We start from the raw sequence: 27,299 nt of genomic DNA on the forward strand, positions 1-27,299 counted from the left end.
TGCTGGTGCCATCTCCCTCAACCTCTCCTCCCTTCCTTGCTGGATCAAGAAGGAGGAGACGTGGCTGTTCCGTACGTGTGTTGAACGCGGAGGTGCCGTCCGTTCGGCGCAGGTCATCGGTGATTTGGATCACGTCGAGTACGACTACATCATCACCTTGCAAGCTTCCGCACGCGATCTACAAGTGGTATGTAGATGCAAACTCTCTCCCTAGACTCGTTGCTTAGATGAACTCATAGATGGATCTTGGTGAAACCGTAGGAAAAATTTTAATTTTCTGCAACGTTCCCCAACAATGACCACATCTCGTGCCGCCCTGGAGTTGAAGACAAGCAGAAAGTCTGTCGACCAAAACCGATGCACGGTGAAGGCACCCACCACTGCGGGGACCAACATCTCGACTGCCGCGGTGAGCAGACTTGATGCGATCCTTGGCCGCCCACCCATGGTGATTGCGACCAGGCTCCAACGCAGAGCATCCTCTGCGGCGACCACCTCCTGCGAGCGGGGGATGATGCAGCGCTCCACAGCTGACCTAGCCGATGGCGAGTCGGGCCTCATCCGCCTACTTGACTGACCCACCTCGACCTCCCGCGCGTCCAGCGACGGCTCCGAGGGCACCCTGCCAGTGGAGGCCACTACAAGACCCAGGCAAGGACGGAAGTATATATTGATTTGATTAGGAAAGCGTGTCGATATGGTCAACGACTCCTACGTCTTAATGTTTTGCATCATTAAGTGAAATGAAAAATACCAAAGAGAACAACTCGTTGATGGAGGATATAAATCAAATGACATCTTTTTTATATTCGTACTTGTAGGATTTGAGATGCATACAATCTTATTTCTATGTTTTTTTATTTTTGCGAATTTTCTAACCTACGAACAAAGGAGGCCTAAAGAGATGTGATTTGCTCGAGCCACCGGGGCGCCCACGGTTTCTCAGCGCCATTTCCGTGGAAGGTGCAGTCCTCACTACAGCTTTTCGCTCGTCCTTGTTCTACACGTGTCACTCCCACATTGGCTCACCTCATCCACCCTCGCAAGAAACCTCTGCACCCGTCTCCCCTTCTCACCCGCTACCGGTCAGTACTCGCCAACCTTCTCCAGAGAGTCTGTGTGGACCAGGTCTTTGTCCGAGCAGCCGAGCGGTGGTGCGCACGGGGCCACACGTCACTAGGCAGCGCTAGCTCCGGTGCACCAACACCGGGCTCATTCAGCCAACCACGTCGTCGCCATCATCGCCAAGTTAAGGAGGCAAACCAAAGCGGTCGGCCGAAACTGGGAGCCTCCAAACCCCTCCCCACCGCGGCGCAGGGTTCTCCGTCTCGTCGCTGCCGCCTCCGGGAAGCTTCCACCCCGCCGGGGCTGGGCCATGGCGGCGCCGTTTGTGTACCTCCGCCCCACCGTCAAGGATGACGGCACCGGTACGTACAGCCTCCTCTTCCCGACCCTCTCAATTTGCTCCCAACTTCGCCCCCCCCCCCCTCTCTGGACCCTGGCCGCGTTTCTGACAGCTATCACGTGCGCGCGTATGTAGGTGAGAAGGCCGCCCTGGTTCTCCTTGCTTCGATTCTAGTCTAGCGATGCTTGCTTGGTTACGTCATGCGTGTGCTGACTGCTGTGTTCGCGGGGTCGGAGGTTGTTCAGGCATGCTACATTGCTGCATGTAACCGTCTACTCTACCGATTGCCTTCGGGTTCTGTTTGTTGTGATGCTCTGGTTGTCTTGATTTGGTCAGATTTTCGCTTGATTTGTTGGTACGTTTAAAACATGGGCATTGGGTAAGCACAGAGGGCCTTCTAGCTAGTAAAAAACCAAATAGATTTGCATGAGAAGCACCTAACCTGCCGCCTGTATGACCTTGTTTCTGACTGCATTTGGTTGCGTCTGTGAGTTATTTTGAGTAGTTACAGTGTGCGCTGCCTTGGTTCCGATACCTTTGTCAAAAGTTTTCTCATACTCAATCAAAAATACTTTTCCTAGTGACAGCCATGGCATGTTAATTTTAGGACCGATCATCACACCCGCATGATTAGATACCGTAGTTAAAACAAACTGGGCTGATCAGTCTCTTGATAATGCGAGAACTAAAGATGATGCGGTACAGTTGTGCATTGCATCCTAATTTGCAGCATAGTGTGTCTTATCAAGTATTTTCACCGCATGACTCTGTCCAGCAATGTGATAGATCAGTCACTTTGACTTCCAGAGGCTCTTGTGCATTCAACACGTTTGCTTCTTTTCTTTTAGTTTTCTAACTTGTTAATTTGTCTATTCTCTTCTATAATCCGATCATGTTTACTTTTGTGAAAGGTATTATAAAGAGACTTACCAAAAGAAACGGCGACCTGTCGGCGCTTTTTTCTATCAACACGAATGGATGTAATGTGTTGCGTCTCGCGACATGCGCAGGCCATTTAGAGGTTTGCAGGTACCTAGTGGAGGAGCTTGGAGGAGATGTAAATGCTCCTGGGTTTGGGGATACAGCTCTAGGTCTTTCTCTATCCCTTTCTCCATTTTTCAATTTGGTGGCTACCATGTAAATATTTGCCAGTATGAGATGTACGATTGTGCTAACAATGTGCTTTTTGAAGGTGCGACTCCATTTATGGTGTCTGCTCAGTCTGGTGATGTTGCTACTGTCAAGTATTTTCTTGATCATGGTGGTGATCTTGTGAAAGCAGATGACAAAGGGCGCACAGTTCTCCACCATGCTGCGGGTATAGGTACTCCCCCTGTCACACACCCTCACACTTAATTTCTGCAATCTAGTCATTGTACTGGTAATTATTTACTCTACTCTAGTCATTTGTTCAATGCTTGTGCCCAAATGACTTATGGAATCATCTCGTTCACCACAGGATGCTGCAAGGTTACAGAGTTCCTCCTGTCAAAAGGAGTGCCTGTTGACATAGACTGTGGCCGTGGAACACCACTCTTTTGGGCTGCCAGTAATTTGTTCAATGCTTGTGCCCAAATGACTTATGTGGCTAGGCTGGGGATTCCGGCTTTTGATGTTAGGATTAGGTGAGTGATCTGGGTAGTGGCCCAGCTAGCACCCCTTCATCATATGGATAGGAGTAGCGGCATATGTTGCCTAGATGGTGAATTCAGGCTTATTGTTGTAACACTTTGTAAGGTCCTCGAGAATAATCAATAAAGTGGCCGTATGCATCTCCCAGATGCAGAGGCCGGGGGTCATCCTCCTTTTCTAAAAAAACCATGCGAATGTATATGGCCTCTGCTATTATTTCTCTTGATTCACAGTTAATTTCGATGGGAAGTTTTAAGTTTGTGCATAGTTATATGTCGTGGACAAATATGTTTTATCCTGGGTCTGCTTTGGTTGCTCGGATTGATACATACTTAGATGCCGCAGTACATAATCATTCTATTAGGGACACTCAATGGAGATTTTGAAGTGTGATTCATTTAATGGAGCAACCCATTCCAAACCTCAAACTAATCAAGCATGCTAGATCAGAATGACGATTGGAACCACTTACCATCTGATTCCTTGAACCACCACACACAACAGTTGATTATATGATGACATGTTTTTTAATAGTCATATCTTTGTTCATCTCAAACGTAACTACTGAATTTATCATAACACATGTGCTTCTTATCTTAATAAAACAATGCCCTCCTTTCAGCCTAACATCATCATCAATGGTACTACCAGTCCCCTTATGAGTGCTCTTGCTTATCGTTCATTGAAGTGCATGAAGCTACTCATTAAGGTGAGTATTCTCTGGATTATTTTTCCATGCGATGTTGTGATTTGCTTAGTTTACGAGCTCTGCATGCTTATATACATGTACATGGAGATATCACCATGGACATAATTTTGCACAATTCTTTTCACAGGCTGGTGCTGATGTCAATTGCAATGGTTCCATGTTGACTCCATTGTTGCTTGCTACGATGCATGGAGGTTATACCAACTTCATTAAGCTCCTATTAAAGGCTGGAGCAGATCCTAATATTCCTGATGATGTATGTGTTTTATATATTTTGTTGATATTTGCTGACCTGGTATGCAGAATTTCACTGTTAAGCTTATAGTGGTACTATTATTCAGCTCTTCTGATAATGTTAAGCACCCATTTAGCGATGGGTTTAGGTTGCTTGGTGTCATTGACTATGCTTATGGGAGTTGCGATTGTGTGTATTAACATTATCTTCACATTTCATTCTGGCAGTCTTTATCATAAAAAAAAGACCTATCGGGGGCTCATCCTGAGATATTAATCTGCACCACGGAAATCAAACTCTGGTGGGCTGGGTCACTCACGGCACATCCACCACTGGGGTGCAGCCCAATTTTGAATGGTTATATCAACAGTCAACAGATGTATCATTTTCTGTTGATCACTCCTATGAAGGAACATGCCTATACTCGTTGTTCTTAAAAGGTTTATGTGTCCAACATTTTATCAATATTTTTCCATTTTGGAAGATCATATTGGTGCTTAACTTAACAGTTGATGAGATACTGAGATCTCATATCTTATTACAAACCATTCTGGGCAGCAGCATTTCTCAAATGTTCTCATGCAATAAACAGTAGAATAAATTGAATTTTCCTAGCTAACTTGTTGTTGTTCTTCGTCCTGTTGGCGTTCTGTTTTCAGCCTTTTACTCTAGGCTACTTATATGAATGCTACCATCAGTTAACGGACCGACTAAAAAGAATTCATGTGTGCAGTTACTTCTCGTTTTTTATCTATATATTTCATGGGGACGAGTGTGATTCCACTAAACTGTTTTGGTGTCTCAGTCTCAACTTCTATGAAATACTCTTGGAAACCTTGTGTACTGAGTAAATCCTTGTTGAAACATTTGATCAAAACATTATGCAGATCCTGGTTCTTTCCCATGATGTTATAATTTTTTTACGCTAGTTGTACATTACACAATGTTCATGTTCTTTTGCTATATTCTAAACAGTTGACAAGAGTTGATGAGATAATGAGAAGCAGTATGTACTATTCTGGGTATTAGTATTTCTCCAATGTACTCGTGCAATAAAAACTGAAATAAATAGCTTAATTGATATGATTCTTCATCCCAATTCGTGGTATTCTCCTAGTTAAAACATTTGATAATTTTATTGATCCTGGTTCTTTCTGACAATATTTAATTTTCTTCATCGATTGTATGTTACGTAATGATCAAGTTCTTTTGTTATAATCTCTATGGTTTTCTTCTTCCTTTTGTTTGAACAAAATGATAAGTTCTTTTTCCTTTTGTTTCTAGTTGGGTAGGTTTCCAGTAGAGCTTGCTGCGATACGCGATTGCAAGGAAGAGGTTGAAATGTTATTTCCTGTGACTTCTCCAATTCCAAATGTCCCAAACTGGAGTATTGAAGGAGTAATTTCTCATGCGAAAATTGAAGAAAAGAAGCCAATTGTATGTTATTTTCTGTTCTTATTATGATGCTTGCTTACTGAATATTAATTGAAAGCTAAGCCTTCATATATTTTGTGCATTCGGTGCTATTGTAAGCTGTGATTACTTTATGCATTGCACCACTAGCGAAAATTATTGCTGATTATCTGAGAACAAAGTACCAACTTTACTTTACAAGGGTAATATGATTATGTAGTCACAACAGGGCTGCCCACCAATAGACATGATAAACCCATATTTGGTAACAAAACATAATATGAAGAAACCGTGGAACGTAATGTGTAGAAACTCCTAACAAAATCCGGTTTTCGTGATGGATAATTAGTACATATCATTGAGTAAAAAAGTCCTTTTGATTCCAACATTGAAAAGTATGAACACCTTACACTTGATAAGATTGACTCCTAAGATAAGGCAATTGATGTGCGGATATTTACATGTAGATTGTACTCTAGTCATATTTCTATTAACTGACTTGAACTTATCTTTGAGTCAGGTATTGAGCAAATCATGTAATGTTGTGTATAGTTAGATGCTCGCAGGAACAATAATTCTCGAAACATGGCTCATAATCATGGATGTCATGCCACGGTTGTGAAGTACACCATCATCAAGTAGAGGGTGTGCTATTCATTAGTATCCAGTAATAATGTCACAAGAGTACTATATTTTAATTAAGTGGCATACTATGTAATGTGTTCTCCTTGGTTGTTTCGTGAATGAAGAAACACTTGATATTTACCGATGTTCCCATGTTTCCTATGGAACGCTTGCCATCTAGTTAAACTGAAATTGTTAACTTTAGCGAGAGCATTCAATGGTAAGTTACATGCCACCTAGATACCAAATTATGAAGAATGTTGAACACGAAGTTCTTGGGTGTCTTTTGTGGTAAGAAGTGGGAAAAAATTCATAGTAAATGATTATTCCAAAATAGAAATATTCAATTCATGTTTCATTTATTTGTTATCTAGGAGCAACGGCACCTTCAAAGAAGAAAAGGTTTGATCAAGTCAAAGGCTGATACGGCATTCAAGCAGAAGGAGTATAAGATAGCAACAAAGATTTATGATTTGGTACACCTCTTGCATTATATCTATGATACTGGGAACTGGTTGAAGATATATAACTCTTTTTGTAATGTAAAACATGAAGGTTTGGTTGGCAAAAATAATTAATATTCCCTCTAATTCACAAAAAAATGACGTTTTGGACCTTGACATGGTCTTGGGAATATATTTTTGACCACCAATTTATTTTCTGATAGTACTTCTCTACACAAATCTATGCGTATGATTTTCAACCCAATTTGAACGTTTTAAATGGTATTGTTGGTCTAAGTTTGACTTGGGACGTCTCTTTTTTGTGTACTGGAAGGAGTAATGATTAGTGCGACTAGGATACAATGATCCATGGAAACCATCTATTTGACTATAGATCAAACTAAAGTTATGATTAGATCTGACCAAGGGTCATCCAAAATGTATATGATCTGAAGCCAGTATACATTAAGAATGTGCTAGCATTCATGCATTACTATTTGGGGCAGAATGAATGAAGATTCCATCATCAAACTTGGTTGTTGTCTTACATCCCCAGAACCCATAAGAAGTTCATGACAGTGCATCAAATTATCTAGCTTTATCCAGATTGATCGTACAACAAGCCAATCTGTGTAGCAATAGAATGTGCTCCATATTCTGCAGTATTACTGTCTTACTGAGTAGTAATGTAGATAGTTTCCTACCTGTTAGCATGTGTGAACCATTAAAATAGAACTTTTGTATGTCACCACTCTACCTGGTATCATGCGTGAGTCCCATGAATGAGCATTAATTAAAATAAGGCCTCCTTTGGTTCACGGGGTAGGGAAATCATAGGAATAGAAAAGTCATAGAAAATGGGATGACATGCATCTCAAATCCTATGAGTAGGAATAGGAAAGAAGATGTCCTTTGATTCACTTCATAGGATTTTTTCCATTGAGTCTAGGCTAATGTTTAGGCCTCCTTTGATTTAGAGGAATTTTAGAGGAATTTTAGAGGATAGGATTCTTATAGGATTTTTTTCCTTTAGAGCCCTTTGGTTCATAGGAATGGATTCCTATTCCTACATAGGATTGGTTCCTATCCTCCACATTTCGGCCTCTTTTGGTTCATAGGATAGGATTATCATAGGAATAGGAATCTTGTAGGAAATGAGATGACATGTATCTCAAATCCTATGAATAGGAATAGGAAACAAGATGTTATTTGGTTGACACCAAAGGAATTTTTCCATTGAGTCTAGGCTCTTTTTTATTTTCCTATGAAATGTGGAGGATAGGAATCAATCCTATGTAGGAATAGGAATCCATTTCTATGAACCAAAGGGCTCTAAAGGAAAAAATCCTATAAAAATCCTATCCTCTAGAATTCCTATGAAATTCCTCTAAACCAAAGGAGGCCTTCATAGGAAAATAAAAAAGAGCCTAGACTCAATGGAAAAATTCCTTTGGTGCCAACCAAATGACATCTTGTTTTTTATTCCTACTCATAGGATTTGAGATACATGTCATCTCATTTCCTACAAGATTCCTATTCCTATGATAATCCTATCCTATGAACCAAAAGAGGCCTTATTTTCCTATGAATTGTGAAGGATAGAAAGAATTCCTCCATAGGAATAGGATTCCATTCCTACAAACCAAAGGGCTCTAAAGGAATTTTTCCTACAAAAATTCTATCCTATGAAATTCCTACAAAAATCCTCCAAACCAAAGAAGGCCTAAAACTTTTGTATGATGACATTTTATTAAGTTGAGACTAATATCTGCATGACCTCGTATGTTTGACCGTAGGCAATAGCTCATGGAGAGAGTGCAACACTGTATGCAAACAGGAGTGTTTGTAAACTACTCAAGGGTGATGGTGAAGGTGCTTTGTCAGATGCTCTCAGGAGCAGAATGCTGCGATCTGATTGGGCAAAAGCTTGCTACCGTCAAGCTGCAGCTCACATGCTACTCAAGGTGCCTCTAGATAGCCAGTGTGTTCAATTACAGAGAAGATTACATTGTTAGGATCCTTAACTTGGAGCCCAAGGGATAGACTATAGAGATAGTTACAAGAGATAAGATGAAATCACAACTAACTACCCTAGTCTAGGCTCGGTGGAGACGTCCTGGTTGAACCGGACCTTGCACGCCATATTTGTCGCTTAACACTTTTTAGCTGACGTCTCCATTCCTTTCGGTTGAATTCATGCAGGAAGGCAAGGGAACTCATGAAGAACCCTCCCGGCGAAGGCGAGCAGTGAGACACGGACTCCTGGGATGCAACATGTGCCAGTTTTCACTAAACTAGAGCAAGTAGGGCCTTCTAATCCTTATGTTCTGCTAGGAACCAAAACTCTCATTCATGTGGAGCTACGCCTTAAGACTGCTAACACGACTTGTGTGAATTTATCTTGTCTGGCATGTGGATCTTACTCGCCGTATTCAGTCACTTTACATTTGGTTAGACTTATTATCTTTCATGTGCCAGTTGCTTCTGAGGGGCCTGCTATATTTCTTATGAGTATCATGTGTTCAAGTCTGACCGTGACGGCAGTTTATAAACTGTATATACTACTATGTAGTATTCACTAAACGAAGTGGTTGGGCAGTAAACTTTCTTTTTTGAAGGTGGTTGGGCGGTAAACTAACTAACAGTAGAGTTATGAAAGTCAATAGTACTCCTTGTGTCAGGGCCGTCGAGTTCCCTATAACTTGATCTGGGACGAGGCGTGCCGTCGGATTTGGACTGAAGCGTTTCCCGGATAACCAACAGTAACCTGAACTTAGGGCCTCTTTGATTCGTGGGATTGTAAAAACATGGGAATAGAAAAAATATAAGATTGAAATGTCATGCTCATCTCAATCTTATAGGATTTTCGATTGTTTGATTGCATCATAGGAAAAACAAAGGATTCTTTCAAAGAGTTTGAGTGGATGCTAGAAATCCTACGGAAAGTAGTATAAAAAATTCCTTAGGAAAAATTTCTATAGGATTCAAACCTATGAATCAAACAACCAACATAGAAAAAATTCCTAAGGATTTTAATCCTCCAAAATTCCTATGCAAATCCTTTGAATCAAAGGAGCCCTTAGGTGAATCTTTCGACAGTTGTTCAGGAAAGAGGAGCAAGGCTGACAGGGCTGCCTCCTCAGCTCACACCCTTGAGCCAGTTCGTCCGCCTTCTCGTGTCGTGTTCCAGCGCAGTGGAATGCTTCGTCAATCGTCACCATGGCCGAGACTTTTATTTGTAGTGATCGTAACGTCCCCGTCGTGTCACGCCATTACCATTAAATCAAAACTCCTTGGCCAGATTGACCCGACAGCATCACCAATTATTGCTACCCCGGCCTGGATCAGCACTCCAAATCAGCTCCCCGCCCGCCTGAAAGCGGCGCAAGTGCAACTTGCGACTTTGCGAGGCATCTCGTTAGTTATCCTCGAGAGAGACGTGACACTTGCTCAACTGGCGTTACTTGTACTCCTTCCTGGCGGGCGATGGTTTGTCCTTCGGCATATGCTGCGTTGCGACTTGCGAGTTGCCACCCACCGTCGTCGCCTGGAATATACCGCGGCGTGCGAGGTGCGCGAGAGCATTTTGCACCGGAAAATGGCATCGCCGTCGACATACGTAGACATAGGGTCAGGCTTGGCAGGACATTGGGATTTTACCATGGGTAGTTCGTAGGTAGGCTCTGGTTCCTCTCCCGAGCTTCGGTTTGACGAGGGTTGACGATGTACGTCCATCGATCACAGTCTTGGCCTCTGACCATCAGAAGAAACAGAACAGTCGCCGTGAACGCAGCGTTGTGCAACGGCACGGCAGAGAGAACGGGCGTGGCCGTGAAAGCAGCGGACGGACGTGCACATCACCCGGGCAGCTACCGGTGCGTGTGTCGCTAGCTGCACGCATGCGCATCACGCACGGCGCTGGTTCCTCCGTCCGACGCGTCCAACGGCGGAGCGAGCGCGCGACATGGACCGTGGCTAAGCAAGCTAGGAGACGCGAGGGTTACTGTCACGGCGCGCCAGACGGGGGACGTGGTAGATCGCGCACGGTCGGACCGCCAGAACCTTCCTGCACGCAGACAAAACACCGCCGGTGGCCGGAAAAGCCGTCCACGTCGACCCCGGCCGGGTCGCCGTCGTCGAGCTAGGCAACGTGACGGAAATGCGCTTCACGTACGCGATCCGCAACAGGACGTTGCTCTCCACCTGCGACCGTCCGTTTTAATGTCTCTAGAAGCTCCTGGTTTCACGTATATCATTCCTTCCAACCGGTGATTGAATACAAACAAAATTAGACCACGTAAAATCCGAGTAAATAATTTTGCATTTGTGCTAATTTTACTGCACAGATCACATGCTTTAATTGCATCTTTTTACCTGTTGCAGTCGATGATGACACTGATGCAGCTGACGGCGATGTGGCTGACAAAGACGTCGATACAATGAGCAGAGATGCGTTTATTGCATCTCCAATGCTGACACTTAAATTTGCTTTGACGTATGTCCACGGACACTCATGTGGTAGCTGGTCATCCATCTGTATCCGTAAATGTCCGTTTTTATATGAGTTAATTATCATTTTGCCCTCAGTGCTGTTCATGTGCTCAGTTTTGTCCTCAGATGCGAATTGTGCTCGGTTTTGCCCCTAGTCCATGCACAGCTACTATGACGAGGTCAAACGGCCATATTTGAGTTCATTCCGTCCGCCGGCGTTAGTGATTGTGGGTCCGGAGCTTACATGTGGGACCGCGTGGACGTGGATCCGGAGCTGACATGTAGGCCCGTACAACTAAATCCCCAAATCATTCGTAGGATTCTACCTCACTCTGCCCATCCGCCGGGCGGCTGTCCTGCGCCGCTGTCAGCACCTGCCCCGCCACCGGCTGCACGGCCTGCTCCGCCGCTACCGTCCTGCGTCTACGCTCCACGGCTACCTGCGACGCTCGCCACCTTCTTGCGACGCCACGGGTGGGGCGCCCGCCACCTGCTCGACCCGCGGCACGGCCTCCTTCCGTGCACCCGGCCGGAGCGCTCAAAGGTGGGGGGCTGCTGGAGCTGTTTGAACTAGGAGGAAGAACCCTAGGGCGAAATGGCGAGCAGCGGCGACCCCGGAGTATTTGGCGAGGCAGGCATCGGGCCGGAGATCCGCCGCATCCACGACTGGGTTCCCGAGGGGCCAGTCTCGCCTCCTGTTTAGATTGAGTTTAGTTGTGCATTTGAACACTCGATTCGAGTAGGTTTGCCCAACTAGTGTGCTGATTGCGTCTCTGTTTTTCGCCCGTTAGGATGGAGTTGCGGTTTGCTTTCTTGGTGCCCATTAGAAGGGACCGGTACATGTTTGATGCAAAGGATAAGAAGAAATACCAAGGAGGTTTCGATTATCTGTTGCCAATGGCTAGTAATTAGAGTTTCAGACAATTTGGGGAGGTAATTTGTAGCCAATATCCTTGGGGTTTGCTTGATGAAGTGGTATACAAATACTATGATGGGAAAAAGAAATGAGTGACAGTTGGTAATGATGAAGAGCTAGCTACCATGTTTGTTAGGCATGAAGAGAAAGATAATTTTTATGCGAGGCCGCAAGTTGATGTGCTTGAGCAGGCATTTGGACCTAGGATGACGGGTGCAACATCTCGGGGAGAACCAAGTCGTCGTAATGGCATCTCTAGCCAGAACAGTTCAGTTGGTGCACAACGACGTGCTGGCTCGACAAGTGTGGGCAACAGCAGTAGGGTCCCCCTTGAAGTGGAGCATGATGACTACAATTCTGGGGTTGATGAAGAGAAGCTATATTCTGATATTATTTGGAATTTACGACGGGCACCTTGGGCTGAAAAACAAGATGAGGCTCACAATGCAGTCCGTGTGGATGATGACACGGTGGGTGAGGACGAAGACCTCGCAGCTGTTGAATGGGACCCTTTGAACCCTCATATGGAAGAAGGTACAATTTTTGCATCCATGAATGAGTGTAGAAATTGCTGGAATTTTGTCTATTTTGGGCCTAGCCCAATAGCAGTTTCAGAAATTCCTAATAAATCCTAGAGGTCCACTTAGCCCATTTGTGCCAGGCAAGGGATACTACTAAAGTTTAGTCCCACATTACTAGTTGAGTGGGAGTTGGACCTCCTTATAAGGGAGGTTCTTTCCCCACTTGTATGAGTATGAGAACAAGAGGGACATCCACGCGCGCTCCTCCTCCGCCGCCCGCCTCGCCGCACCGCGCCGCGCCGCAGGTTGCGGGAATGAGCCGAGCCGATGTCTAAATTTTTGACACGCACTACGGGTATACGAAAGGTCACACGGAAGCTGAAAATATTTTTGCGAAAGTGGAGCTCGAATGCGAACGGTGCAGCTCGTCGGCTGCTGGCTGTTCGCTTCATCTCCGTCTCTTCGTTTCACCTTCCGTCGCTGCCCTCTCGCCTCCTTCTCTTGCGCCTATAAAAGGGAGGTCCCTCCTCCCAGAGAATACAGACCAGAACCTCTTCCTCCTCTCACCACAAGTTCCTGAGCACTGCGTTGCTGCTACGATCTTCCCCATCCCAGCTTGCAGCGTGCACCGCAGATCGGGACAGTAGGCCTCCGAAACCGCACCTTTTGAGTCTTGTACGGGAGAAGGGTGATAAGGTTTTTGGGGAGCGCTCAGCGCGACTACTGGCTGCTTCATCATGGACGATCCGGTCGTCGACGACTACTTCCCCGACGTCCACGACCTCCTCCACGACATGGCAGACGAGGACACCGACCCCAAGTCCAGCACTTCTACTGCTGTTGTCCCGTACGTGTTCTTGCTCTTTCTGTTAGATGTCATGACACAATTCTTTGCTATACTTTCCGTCCTACATGTGTTAGGTTCTACTTCATATATGCAACTTCATCTAGTGTCTGTTCTAGATGTGTTTAATTCAAGTTCATATATGCAGATGCTCTTTACCTTCTCTCTGTCAGAACGCATGACTTGTTTTATCTCTACTATATTAGTCATGCTTTATCTAGTATTTCTGTTAATAAAATCATTCGGTAAATTGCTCATATTTCCAACAATCCAAAAACCTTATTATAGGCAATTTACCCCGAGTGGTTTTGCTGCTTCCATGAGACCTCCTATGTTTGAGGGTATCCGCTATAAGAGGTGGTGCGTGAGAGCAGTCTTATGGTTTCAAACCATGAGTTGCTATGACGCCACTCTTGGCAAACCTGAAGGAGAGCTTGATGCTCAACAAGCACAAGCCTTTCAGAAAATGGATACTCTGTTTAAGGCTGATCTCTTGAGTGTTCTTGGTGAGAACATAGTTGATACTTATGCGTCAATTGATAATGGAAAAGATATGTGGGATGCACTAGAGGCCAAGTTTGGGGTCTCGGATGCTGGCACTGAGTTGTACATCATGAAGCAATTCTATGATTATAGAATGACTGAAGAGCGCTCCGTGGTTGAGCAAGCTCATGAGATACAGTCATTTGCTAGAGAACTTGAGCACTTCGGTTGTATGCTACTGGACAAGTTTGTTGCCAGAGGTATCATCACTAAGCTTCCTCCTTCATGGAGGAACTTTGCTACCTTGCTGAAGCATAAGAGGCAGGAGTTTTCCGTCCCAGATCTCATTGGCACTCTTGATGTGGAAGAAAAGGCGAGAGCAAAGGACACACGTGCTCGAGGTGTTGAGGGAGGATCTAGTGCCAATGTGGTACAGAAGCAGAACTTCCAGCCCCACAAGTTCAAGAACAACGGCAAGTTTTATGGTAAAGCAAAGTTTGATGGGAAGAACAAGGTTGTCCAGCACAAGAACTTCAAGAAGAAGAATGACAAGAAGAAAGGTGTTTGTCATGTGTGTGGGGATCCTGATCATTGGGCTCCTAGTTGCCCTAATCGCTATGGCAAGCGTCATCCTGGGAAAGGCGGCAAGACCGCTAATGTTGTCATTGGAGACATTGATATGAAGGATGCTGGGTATGGTATATTTTCCACTATTCTTTCAGTATGTTATTCTCCTGATTGGTTGATTGACACGGGTGCTAATGTGCATGTATGCGGTGATATTTCCATGTTTTCGTCTTATCAGACCGCAGGGACTTCAATCGTGCTGATGGGCAATGGTTCAAGTGCTTATGTTCGTGGTGTTGGCATGGTCGATCTGAAGTTTACTTCGGGGAAGATCGTGCGGCTGAAGAACATGCATTATGTCCCCTTCGTCAATAAAAATCTTGTTAGTGGATCCCTTCTGTGTAGAGATGGATACAAGCTTGTCTTTCAGTCGAATAAATTTGTAATATCCAAGTATGGAACCTTTGTTGGTAAAGGCTATGAGTCAGGAGGCCTGTCTCGTTTATCCTTATCAGACGTTTGCAATAAAGTTGTTAATCATGTTTGCAACAATAGTGAATCAAATGTGTGGCATTCACGTCTTTGTCATGTTAACTTTGGTTGCATGTCGCGACTAGCAAAGTTGAACTTAATCCCTAGTTTCATCACTGTCAAGGGATCTTAGTGTCAAGTGTGTGTGCAAGCTAAGCAACCTCGTAAGTCTCACATGACTGCGGAAACGAGAAATCTTGCACCACTAGAACTCATACATTCAGATCTTTGTGAAATGAATGGCATTTTGACAAAAGGTGGAAAGAAATATTTCATGACGTTAATTGACGACTCCACTAGATACTGCCGTGTGCATCTTCTAAAATCTAAGGATGAGGCTTTGAACTTTTTCAAGATCTATAAAGCTGAAGTGGAAAACCAACTTGATCGAAGAATCAAGAGGCTTAGGTCTGACCATGGTGGAGAGTATTTTTCTAATGAATTTGATGCTTTTTGTGCGGAACATGGTATAATCCATGAGAGGACGCCTCCCTACTCACCTCAGTCAAATGGGGTGGCCGAAAGAAAGAACCATACTGTAACTGATTTGGTTAACGCCATGTTAGACACATTGGGTCTCTCCAAGGCATGGTGGGGGGAGGTGATATTGACGGCATGTCATGTCCTAAACCGAGTTCCAAAAAGAACAAAGAGATAACTCCATTCGAGGAATGGGAGAAGAAAAGGTTAAAACTCTCTTATCTACGAACATGGGGTTGTTTGGCGAAAGTCAATGTTCCAATTCCAAATAAGCGGAAGCTTGGACCAAAAACTGTGGATTGTGTTTTCCTGGGATATGCTTTTCATAGCATTGGCTATATATTCTTGGTTGTAAAATCTGAGGTACCTGACATGCATGTCGGTACGATTATGGAGTCAAATGATGCGACTTTCTTTGAAAATATCTTTCCCATGAAGGATATGGCTACCTCATCTAATCAGAAGATGTCTAGTTCATCGAATCAGGAACCAGTTACAATTACCGAACCTGCCATTTCGATGGAACACTTTGAAAGTCCTGTGGAGGAGAATAATGAAGTTCCTACTAGGAGCAAGAGATAGAGGACTGCAAAGTCCTTTGGTGATGATTTTCTTGTGTATCTCATAGATGACACTCCCAGTTCTAATTCAGAGGCCTATGCATCTGAAGATGCTGACTACTGGAAGGAAGCGGTTCGTAGCGAGATGGATTCCATCTTAGCGAATGAAACTTGGGAGATAACTGATCGTCCTTATGGGTGCAAACCTATAGGATGCAAATGGATATTCAAGAAGAAGCTTAGGCCTGATGGTACTATTGAAAAGTACAAGGCTCGGCTCATGGCTAAGGGTTATACCCAAAAGGAAGCTGAAGACTTCTTTGATACTTACTCACCTGTGGCTCGACTAACCACTATTCTAGTTCTACTTTCACTAGCTGCCTCACATGGTATTCTCGTTCATCAAATGGATGTTAAGACTGCTTCCCTAAATGGAGAGTTGGACGAGGAAATTTATATGGAACAACTAGATGGTTTTGTACTAGATGGTCAGGAAGGAAAAGTATGCAAGTTGCTGAAGTCTTTGTATGGACTCAAGCAAGCACCCAAACAGTGGCATGAGAAGTTTGAAAGAACTTTAACAGCTGCAGGCTTTGTTGTAAATGAAGCTGACAAATGTGTATACTATCGCCATGGTGGGGGCGAGGGAGTTATCCTTTGCTTGTATGTTGATGACATACTGATTTTCGGAGCAAATCTGAATGTTATTAAGGAGGTCAAGGATTTACTATCTCGTTGCTTTGAGATGAAGGATTTAGGAGTGGCTAATGTCATTCTGAACATCAAGTTGTTGAGAGACGATGATGGTGGGATTACATTGCTTCAATCTCACTATGTGGAAAAGATCTTGAGTCGCTTTGGCTACAGTGACTACAAGCCCTCTCCAACACCATATGATGCTAGTGTGTTGCTTCAAAAGAATCAAAGAATTGCTAGAGACCAATTGAAGTATTCTCAGATTATTGGCTCGCTTATGTACTTAGCCAGTGCTACAAGACCTGACATCTCTTTCGCTGTTAGCAAACTGAGTCGGTTTGTTTCAAAACCAGGAGATGTGCATTGAAAAGCTCTAGAGAGAGTTTTGCGTTATTTGAAAGGCACTGCAAATTATGGAATTCACTACACCGGGCACCCAAAGGTGCTTGAAGGGTATAGTGACTCGAACTGGATCTCAGATGCTTATGAGATAAAGGCCATGAGCGGATATGTATTCACTCATGGAGGTGGCGCTATTTCTTGGAAGTCTTGCAAGCAAACCATCTTAACGAGGTCAACAATGGAAGCAGAACTCACATCACTAGATACAGCTACGGTCGAAGCAGATTGGCTTCATCGGCTCTTGAATGACTTGCCGGTTGTTGAGAAACCTGTATCGGGTGTCCTTATGAACTGCGACAATCAAACTCTGATCACAAAAGTGAGCAGCTCAAAGGATAACATGAATTCATCAAGGCACGTTCAGAGAAGGTTAAAGTCTGTCAGGAAAATGAGAAACTCCGGAGTTATTGCATTGGATTATATTCAAACGTCTAAAAATCGGGCAGATCCTTTTACTAAGGGTCTATCACCTAATGTGATAGATAATGCATCGAGGGAGATGGGTATGAGACCCACAATATGAGTTGTTCACAGTGGTAACCCATTCTTTGTGATCGGAGATCCCGTGAATTAGATATGGAAGACAAGTTGTTGGTCAACTCAGAGGAGAGTATCCTTACTATTAACAATACCACTTCATGAAGATGCAATACTCTTCTAATCTGCATGGCAGGTTGATGTATATCTTAATGTGTTCTAAGTGGCTCTTTTAAGCAGAGATGTTGTCCTACAGAACATCTTTTGAAGAACACACCTGTATGAGTCTAATTGTTAAACGTCGCAATCTATGAGAGTAGGATTCTCTCTAGTAAACTCATGAAAAGTCTAGGAGTATGACGCATAAGCTCCACCTGCAGGGAAGACCCACGGTAGCCATGTATCGGTCAAGGCTTTATGTGAAGCTAGATTCGCAGAAAACTTGCAATTCAAGGCCCAGTCCACTGTTGAAGTTGCTTACTAGTGTAGCATAGAGTTCTAGGTGGAAGTTCAACTTAACAGTCTCCACTGCAGTACCGGTATATAAAACAGTGTTTTGGAACCAAAGGCAATTTTTGTGTGCCTCTGGGATCTGGTGGGGGATTGCTGGAATTTTGTCTATTTTGGGCCTAGCCCAATAGCAGTTTCAGAAATTCCTAATAAATCCTAGAGGCCCACTTAGCCCATTTGTGCAAGGCAAGGGATACTACTAAAGTTTAGTCCCACATTGCTAGTTGAGTGGGCGTTGGACCTCCTTATAAGGGAGGTTCTTTTCCCACTTGTATGAGCATGAGAACAAGAGGGACATCCACGCGCGCTCCTCCTCCGTCGTTTGCCTCGCCATGCCATGCCTCGTCACGACGCGCCGCGGGTTGCCACGCACTACGGGTATACGAAATGTCACACGAAAGCTGAAAAGATTTTTGCGAAAGTGGAGTTCGAATGCGAACGGTGCAGCTCGTTGGCTGCTGGCTGTTCGCTTCATCTCCGTCGCTGCCCTCTCGCCTCCTTCTCTTGCGCCTATAAAAGGGAGGTCATTCCTCCCAGAGAAGACGGACCAGAACCTCTTCCTCCTCTCGCCACAAGTTCCTGAGCACTGCGCTGCTGCTACGATCTTCCCCATCCCGGCTTGCGGTGTGCACCGTAGATCGGGACAGTAGGCCTCCGAAACCGCACCTTTTGAGTCCTGTATGGGAGAAGGGTGATAAGGTTTTTGGGGAGCGCTCAGCGCGACTACTGGCTACTTCATCACAGACGATCCGGTCGTCGACGACTTCTTCCCCGACGTCCACGACCTCCTCGACGACATGGCAGGCGAGGACACCGACCCCAAGTCCAGCACTTCTGCTGCTGTTGTCCAGTACGTGTTCTTGCTCTTTCTGTTAGATGTCATGACACAGTTCTTTGCTCTACTTTTCGTCCTACATGTGTGAGGTTCTACTTCATATATGCAACTTCATCTAGTGTCTGTTCTAGATGTGTTTAGTTCAAGTTCATATATGCAGATGCTCTTTACCTTCTCTCTGTCAGAACGCATGACTTGTTTTATCTCTACTATATAGTCATGCTTTATCTAGTATTTTTGTTAATAAAATCGTTCGGTAAATTGCTCATATTTCCAACAGAAATGCACTTGTGACATACTGCATCAAGATAGAACATACTTTCAAAGTTGACAAGAGAGATCAAGTACGTTACAAAGTGCACTGTCTGACTGAGGGTTGTCCATGGAGGCTGCTCGCATCTAAAATGCGAAATAGCACTAATGTTCAGGTCAAAGTGAACCCTTCTAAGCACACATGCTAGGAATCAACCCTTAGGAAGGATACAATCAGTAGAGCCAAGTCAAGATGGGTGGCAGAAGAAGTAAAGAAGTGGGTGAAAGAAAACCAACAAGTGGGTCCAAAGGAATTGCAGAAGAACATCAAAGATAAGTTCAAGATAGATTTACCATACATGAGGTTGTTCAATGGTAAACAACATTCTATGAATTCTATTTATGGTAACTGGCAGGAAAGTTTTCAATTGTGGTATTCATTCAAAGGTGAAGTGGAGAGGACAAGCCCAGGTAGTATTGTAGATATTGATCACCACACCGTGGAGTACACATTCAGGGAAGTGACAAAGACCAAGGAATGCTTTAGGAGGGTTTTTGTCTGCTTTGAGGCTTGTCACCGGGGTTTTTTGGCAGGCTGCAGGCCTTATTTGGCTATTGATGCCACTTTTCTCACAGGGAGGTTTAAAGGGCAATTAGTAGCATCTTGTGCAGTTGATGCACACAGTTTTGTATTTCCAGTTCCCTACGGGTGTGCTGGAGAGAGAGTCTGGGGAGAGCTGGACTTGGTTTTTGCATAATCTGCGCCGGACTATTGCATATCCCAATGGGTTGGTCATTCATACAGATGCCTGCAAAGGTTTAGAAGTGGTCATAGACAATGTGTTCCCTGGAGTAGAGCATAGGGAATGCATGCGTCACCTTGCTGCAAATTTCATGAAGAAATTCAAAGGAAAGGTGTATACCGACAATTTATGGCCATCATCTTTGACTTGCATTGTGAAGAAGCACAACTAACACTTGAGGCAGTTATACATGAACCCCAAAATGAAAGAATACTTGGAAACACACCACTCCAAGTTATGGGCCAGAAGACAATTCAGTGAACTGAGAAACTTAACTATGTGCATAATAATCTAGCAGAGTCTTTCAACTCAACGATCCGGAAACTAAAGGGTCATTATGTGGTGGATTTGCTTGATAGGATCAGGATAGAATACATGCAGAAATTTCATTATCGTGCAGGGATAGCCGAGGCAAAATTCATGGGCCACATTATCATCCCTGTCGTGATGAATGAACTGAAGCAGAAAACAACAGGCTTGAAAATGAACATGACTCTTTTCTCGGGTACCACAGCAGAGATATCAAATTTGGATAAATAGAAGAGGGAATGGAGATATCCAGTGGATTTAGAAGCTAGAACTTGCAGTTGTAGGCAATGACGGATAACTAGGTTGCCATGCATTCGTGCCTTGTTTTTCATCACTTCTCTCCCAGGTCCAGCAGGGAACATACAGCAGTATGTGCATGATTACTACTTTGTTGCAAGGTTCAAAGCCACATATGCTTATGCCTTGCCTGATATGGAGGGAAAACAACAATGGGACATGGTGGACCCTGGATTCAAGCTTTGCGCTCCAGTTCTAAAGAGAGCAGCAGGTAGACCAAGGAAGAGTCGAATCAGACCTCGCAGCGAAGGAGCTGGACTTGGAGCGAGGAAGCGTAAGTGCACAAGGTGTGGTGTCTGGTCATTTCGGTAAGTATTGTGATAACACAGTAGATCCAGAGTTCGGAGAGAGTTTCGATGAAGGCTTCGATGATAATGTTGGTCAGTAGCCGGTTGCCTCAACAGATGATGAAAATGATGGTCAACAGCCAGTTGCATCAGATGAGGATTTTGACGAGGTTCCAAATGATGATGGTCAACAGCCGCATGATTTTGACGATGATCCAAAATATCCTCCAAATAATGATTCAAGTGAGGCTTCAAATGGTGATCCAAGTGAGGCTCCAAATAGTGATCATGGTGATCCAAATGAGGCTCCAAATGGTGATCATGATGATCCAAGTGAGGCTCCAAATGATGATCCAAGTGAGGCATCAAATGGTGACCAACCTTCTGTAGTTGTGAGTTCTGCTAGGTATGTAAATCTTGCAAGGGTCAAATACTACTGTACATTTATCACTTGACATGATCACATTACCCTTTATGCTTTGCACAGCTCTATGATAGATTTGAAGAAGACGCGCAAGGTACCAACAACCAAGAGGAGAAGAGAAGAAGCAATGAGCACAAGATGCACGAGGAGCAAAGTGATGGCAAGAAGCTCAAGGAAGAGACAGAAGCCCCAACGCTATTTATGAATAAGGGTTACCCTATGAATAATTATGAAACATTATGAATAATGTTGTATTTTTGTTGGATGATGTTGGACCTATGTTAGTACTATGTTTGAGATGATGTTTAAATCTGTTGGATGATGTTTGAATGAGCACATGGTTTTTCCTTTTTTTGATTTTTTTTGAATTTTATTTTGTTCATTTGAATTCTGGTCAAACCTAACTTTGACCAAGATTTAAAGAAGTCTAAAACATCAAAATGAAAAACTAAGCATGGATCCTTCTTAGTCAATCCAAAATGAAGCTGTGGTGAGATTTTTGAAATTTTCATGAAAAATGTGCTAAAAAGAGGGGTCCAAAGATAGAGTAAACGGCCTCATTTCTAAGTAAGGTTTTTTTTGACCTTGTCTAAATCAGCCAAATAACTTTCCTACACATATATCCTATATATACAGACTATGTGCGTTGGTTTTTCCATTTTTTAATTTTTTTAATTTGTTTTGATCATTTGAATTCTGGTCAAACTTTACTTTGACCAAGATTTAAACAAGTGTAAAACATCAAAATGAAAAACTCAGCCTGGATCCTTCTTAGTCACTCCAAAATGAAGTTGTGGTGAGTTTTTTAAAATTTTCATGTTCATTTCCCCAAAACACTTGTCTTCACTTCATACAAGAGAGTTTGAGATACTCGAGATATCACACAACACATGAAACTTATCGTTTAAATGTATGTAAACCTTGTTTATCAACTTAAATCATTAGTATATGACATAAGAAGACTATGTGCGCATGTTTTTATTTTTCTGATTTTTATTTAATTTATTATGCTCATTTGAAATCAGGTCAAACATAGCTTTGACTGCTTCAAACCCCTCCCAAACCCTGCTAACCCTAGCGCTGAACAAGGACCGTTCATCTAACCCTAGCGATGATCAAGGGTCGTCGATCTAACCCTTCTAGAAGAAATCTGCGGGGAGGAGGGGGTGATCCGCAAGATGCAATCTGATTGGCTGGGAGATTTTTTTTAAACAAATACCGGGCGCGCTGGATGGACTGTTGGGGCGTCTCGTTGTGTGGGCCTGAGACCGCAGTAAATAGCCCGTCTCAGCCTTTTCAGGCCTTGCATGCATGGGAGGCGGCGACGTGTGTTTGCATGCGTGGGAGGCGAACGTGCATGCATGCGAGCGAAGCGAGCGAGGCGCGCTAGGCAAGCTAGGCTAGCGAGGTGAGCTAGGTGGTTTAGGGCAGCGAGTCAGATGCACCGCCCGGTCAAAGAGCTATGCAGTAATTCAGATGCACGCATGCGCCTCATGCATCGTTTTCGTGCAAAAATTAAAGAGTGCAAAATGTAACGGATACACACACGCGTCCGGATTCACACACGCACCATTCTCATCCTTTCTCTCTTCCTCTCCCACCCACAGGTTTCTAAATGGGGTGCCTCTCTTCCTCTCCCACCCACAAGCCAGATCATCCGATCCATTCTCTCCAACTTGAAACACCCAAGCGACCGAGACCTCCCAAGCGAGACCAAGTGAAGATGCAGTTCAACGGGCCGACCTTCAATCGTCCGCCTGTCATGCTGGAGCTGCGCTACCCATCGGGCGTGCTCGTGGAGAGGGAGCTCCGTGTGTGGGCTATTTCAAGGTGGAGGGGTTCCGTAGGACTCACCCACGCCTTCCTCAGAGCCGGCTATGCCCACCTCCCACGGGGCTCGCCTAGGATGTTCACCCTCAATGAGGTTCGTGACCGCGGCGACATCCTCCTACTGCTCACGGTCACCTTCACCAACCCGTTTGACGCGCGTGAGCTCCTCGGCCAAGTCTTTTGGTGCGGCTGCGAGGCCATCTTCTTCACCGTGTACAACATCTACACCAACTACGAGAGCATCTTCTTCACCGTGTACAACATCTACACCAACTACGAGAGCATCTTCCCCACTCCAGGCCAGATGCACTCCCTTCCCTATGACGAGGAGGAGGAGGTGTGAAGATGAAGACGGTGTTGAAGGGGCGCGCGGCCAAGGTGAAAGAAGGAGGTCAATATGAAGATGTTCAAGCCCGGAGTCAAGCTCGTCATGCTTCGTTTTTATTTTGGTGCTTTTCTATGTCATGTCGTGTCATGTTTCGTCATGTGCCCATGAACTTATTATTGTAAGGGTACGGTGTGTTGCATCTTATCTAAGTTATTAGGATTTATTATGTGTGTTAAAGAATGTCCGTGCCAAAACATATCATTTCTTCCCTAAACCAAGTCATGAAGTTCGAGAACTTGTGGTTTTCATTAATGAAAATCGGAAGGGGTGAGAAGCCCTCTGTTTCATTCAAAAAAAGTAAGTCATGAACTAACATGCAAATTTATTCCTTTAAATCCTAAACCAAGTGCCACTCCAACCAAAATCATGTGGCAGTGCAAACATACGTTTTCAACCTTCCAACCCTCCAAAATTTCAATGCAAAACAAAGGAAAATCACTCTCATGCGTGTGCAAACATTCACCGTCTCACTTTTTTTTTGACAAATTTCACGGTCTAGCTATGTATACCTTCCTTCCCTATTCATGTGTAACACCCACGATGCGGCTATATCTCTCACGTGTCAGAGCACGACTTAGAGGCATAACCGCATTGTAGGCATGTCGCAAGAGGGGTAATCTTTACACATCCCATGTACTGAATAAGAAAGAGGTACAGAGTTGGCTTTTAATCGCCACTTCACACAATACATAAATATAGCATTACATCATCCAGATACAATCAAGGTCCGACTACGGAACCAAAATAAAGACAACCCCAAATGCATAAGATCCCCGATCGCCCCCAACCGGGCTCCACTACTGATCGTCTCGAAAAGAAATGTATTAACGTCCTGAGTCCTCATCGAACTCCCACTTGAGTTCAGTCGCATCTCCTGGAATGGTATCATCGGCACCTGCATCTGGTTTTTGAAAGGAATCTGTGAGTCACGGGGACTCAGCAATCTCGCACCCTCGCGATCAAGACTATCTAAGCTTATGGGTAGGGAAAAGTAGTGAGGTGGAGCTGCAGCAAGTACTAGCATATATGGTGGCTAACTTACGCAAATGAGAGCGAGAAGAAAAGACAAAGCACGTTCGAGAATCTATGATCAAGAAGTGATCCTAGAACTACTTACATTCAAGCATAACCCGAGGTCGTGTTCTCTTCCCAGACTCTGCCGAAAAGAGACCATCACGACTACACACTCTGTTGATTCATTTTAATTAAGTTAAGTTTCAAGTTCTCTACAACCGGATATTAACAAAATTTCCATCTGCCCATAACCGCGGGCACGGCTTTTGAAAATTCAAAACCCTACAGGGGTGTCCCAACTTAGCCCATCACTGTTAGAGTTGTGTCGAATATAGTGTACAAGGTAGGTTACAGTTGGACTAGGAGTTGTATTGTGTTTACATAGGATGTGGAGTTGTGTCCTAATAGGACACTTGTATCCTAGGCCTCTCATATATAGCGGGGGTAGACACACGATGTAACTTATGCCAACATAATAGCACCGGAACGCGGGGGAAGCCGGCGGCATGTGCCGGCATCCAGGGCGACCGGGTGCGGTATTGTAGCGGTGTCATGGGGAGGAGCGCACATAATCAGGCCCCGGGGATGTAGCCATATTGGTGAACCTCGTTAACAAATCTCGGTGTCGTGCTCGTGTGATTGCTTGGTTCTCGGATGATCGACGGTATGCCTCGGATTTATTCTAACAAGTGGTATCATGAGCTAGGTTATTTAAAGATCGATCTAAAGAAAGGAAGAAAGCATCGACGGAAGTCTGCATGAAGCAATCGTAATACGGGATAAGTCATCGGCGAGTTACGATGCAAAGCAGATGTATTGGTCGAGTCGTAATCTTCATGGAAGCAATGGGAAGCGGTCTCGGCGTGATAACGTGCAGCAGGCTAGCGGCGCTTGGCACGCGGGTACATGGCAAATCGATTCTATGCGGGCTCCTGTGGCCTTCGGATCGAGGCCGACCGGGCGGCTGTTGCGTGCAGGCGGCAGTCAGCAGATCAGATCGAATCTGACCGGAAGCGACCCGGCGGTAGCTGGCATACCTCGCGTTTGGAGGCCCCAGCAAGGAGCTGGCGTCGTGCGGAGCAACACCAGGCCGGCAGCCCATTGAAGGTGCAGCGGTTGACCAGGGCGTGGCTGACCAGCTCGGGCAGGAGGCCCAGTTGATAGTAGACCGGTGCGGGCTGGCTAGGAAATGGCCGGCTGCTGGTGGGTGTGCTCCATGAGCCATGCGCGTGAGAGCTAGAGGAGTCACGTACAGGGATTTGTTTTGAGACAAAAAAGGAACCGGCCAGGGTCACGTGTGTGTACTGGGTGCACGGAGAAGCTAAAAAAACAAATAGAGACAATGAAAATTGTGCAGTTGCATGGAATTTTTTTTGGAGTCGATTTGTTGTGAAGGCTTGGAACACGTGGACAGGTTACGGAGGCGTGCGGACAAGCACGTCATGAGGATCACACAAACACAGGGCGTCAATCAATGCACGGAGATGTGCAGGTGATCATGATGCAAGGTCGAGCATGATTGCAGTCGGTTAATTTCGGCTGGGTTGGACTGGACTGTCTGACGGATCGACTGGGATGTCGGTTGGTACAGAAGACGGTGGTGGGATCGGCGACGACGACATAGGAGCGTGGTGCTGATGGTGACCGTTTTTTGGGCGTGGAAACACGCGGCACGGGCCTGAGTGCTTGTGTGACTTCGACAAGACTATGACGCGGGGTTGATTCAAGACGGTGCACACGGAGCTTGAAGTTGACGGGGCGCGAGGGTGGACTGATCATCTACCATGGAGTCATGTTGAAGGTGGAGTTGGATTGAGGGGCTACAGTGTAAGGATCCAGGGAATCGAAGCCTATTCAGCAAGGAGGAAAAGCGAGTGACATGCAGTTTGGACTGGAACCCAGTGGTCTGATGAAAGCGTGAAACTCGTCATCGGTCGATGATGATCGGTGTACTCTGCAGTAGGGGTTGAGTGGTGTGGGTTCGCGACCCTTGAGACTCGACCGGGACAGCGGAAGCTCGACGCAGTAATAGTGGCGAGGCGTGCGGTATGCACGGGACATGGAGACGGGCCAGGGCTCTGGTGGTCATACATGTGGTGAGACATCTGCGAATTTGACTCGGAATGACTAAAAGCAATGGTGAAATTCCTTCATGTTTCAGACAGACAGTCAAGAAAGGAGTGGTGATGTTGAGTTCAGGTAACTCTTATGTGTGACACCCAATATGTGAGTTGTTCAATTTCACGCAGGTCAGTGATCAGTGTGTGATGGCGTTGGACTGATACTCTGGAAGTTGGGAGCGCAAACTAGAGTGATGTGGAACTTAGTTTCGTTCGAGTGTTGACTCTGGTCAAGAAAAGAAGGGACTACAAGTTGCAGGTGGAGTCATATGGAGTCTTTGGAGTAGCAGCGGTACTCACGGGATAAGCTCAAGTCCAATGTACATGGAAGTTTGACGCATTGACGAATTCAAGGTGGTGGAGAATATTCGCCAAGGTGGAGTTTGTTAGAGTTGTGTCGAATATAGTGTACAAGGTAGGTTACAGTTGGGCTAGGAGTTGTATTGTGTTTACATAGGATGTGGAGTTGTGTCCTAATAGGACACTTGTATCCTAGGCCTCTCATATATAGCGGGGGTAGACACACGATGTAACATATGCCAACATAATAGCACTGGAACTCGGGGGAAGCCGGCGACATGTGCCGACGTCTAGGGCGACCGGATGCGGTATTGTAGTGGTGTCATGGGGAGGAGCGCCCATAGTCAGGCCCCGGGGATGTAGCCATATCGGTGAACCTCGTTAACAAATCTCGGTGTCGTGCTCATGTGATTGCTTGGTCCTCGGATGATCGACGGTATGCCTCGAATTTATTCTAACAATCACAAGCTCTCACGGTCAATGAAGGATATTCCTTCTCCC

At 44.9% G+C, this 27,299-nt stretch overlaps 1 pseudogene; it reads left to right on the forward strand.

Annotated features, from left to right (window-relative positions):
* The first annotated feature begins 1,259 nt into the window (after positions 1-1,259).
* On the forward strand, positions 1,260-10,904 carry LOC123056831 (serine/threonine-protein phosphatase 6 regulatory ankyrin repeat subunit B-like; annotated as a pseudogene).
* The last annotated feature ends 16,395 nt before the right edge of the window (positions 10,905-27,299 follow it).

This window comes from Triticum aestivum, chromosome 3A (assembly GCF_018294505.1).
Source record: "Triticum aestivum cultivar Chinese Spring chromosome 3A, IWGSC CS RefSeq v2.1, whole genome shotgun sequence".
NCBI classification, from domain to species: domain Eukaryota; kingdom Viridiplantae; phylum Streptophyta; class Magnoliopsida; order Poales; family Poaceae; genus Triticum; species Triticum aestivum.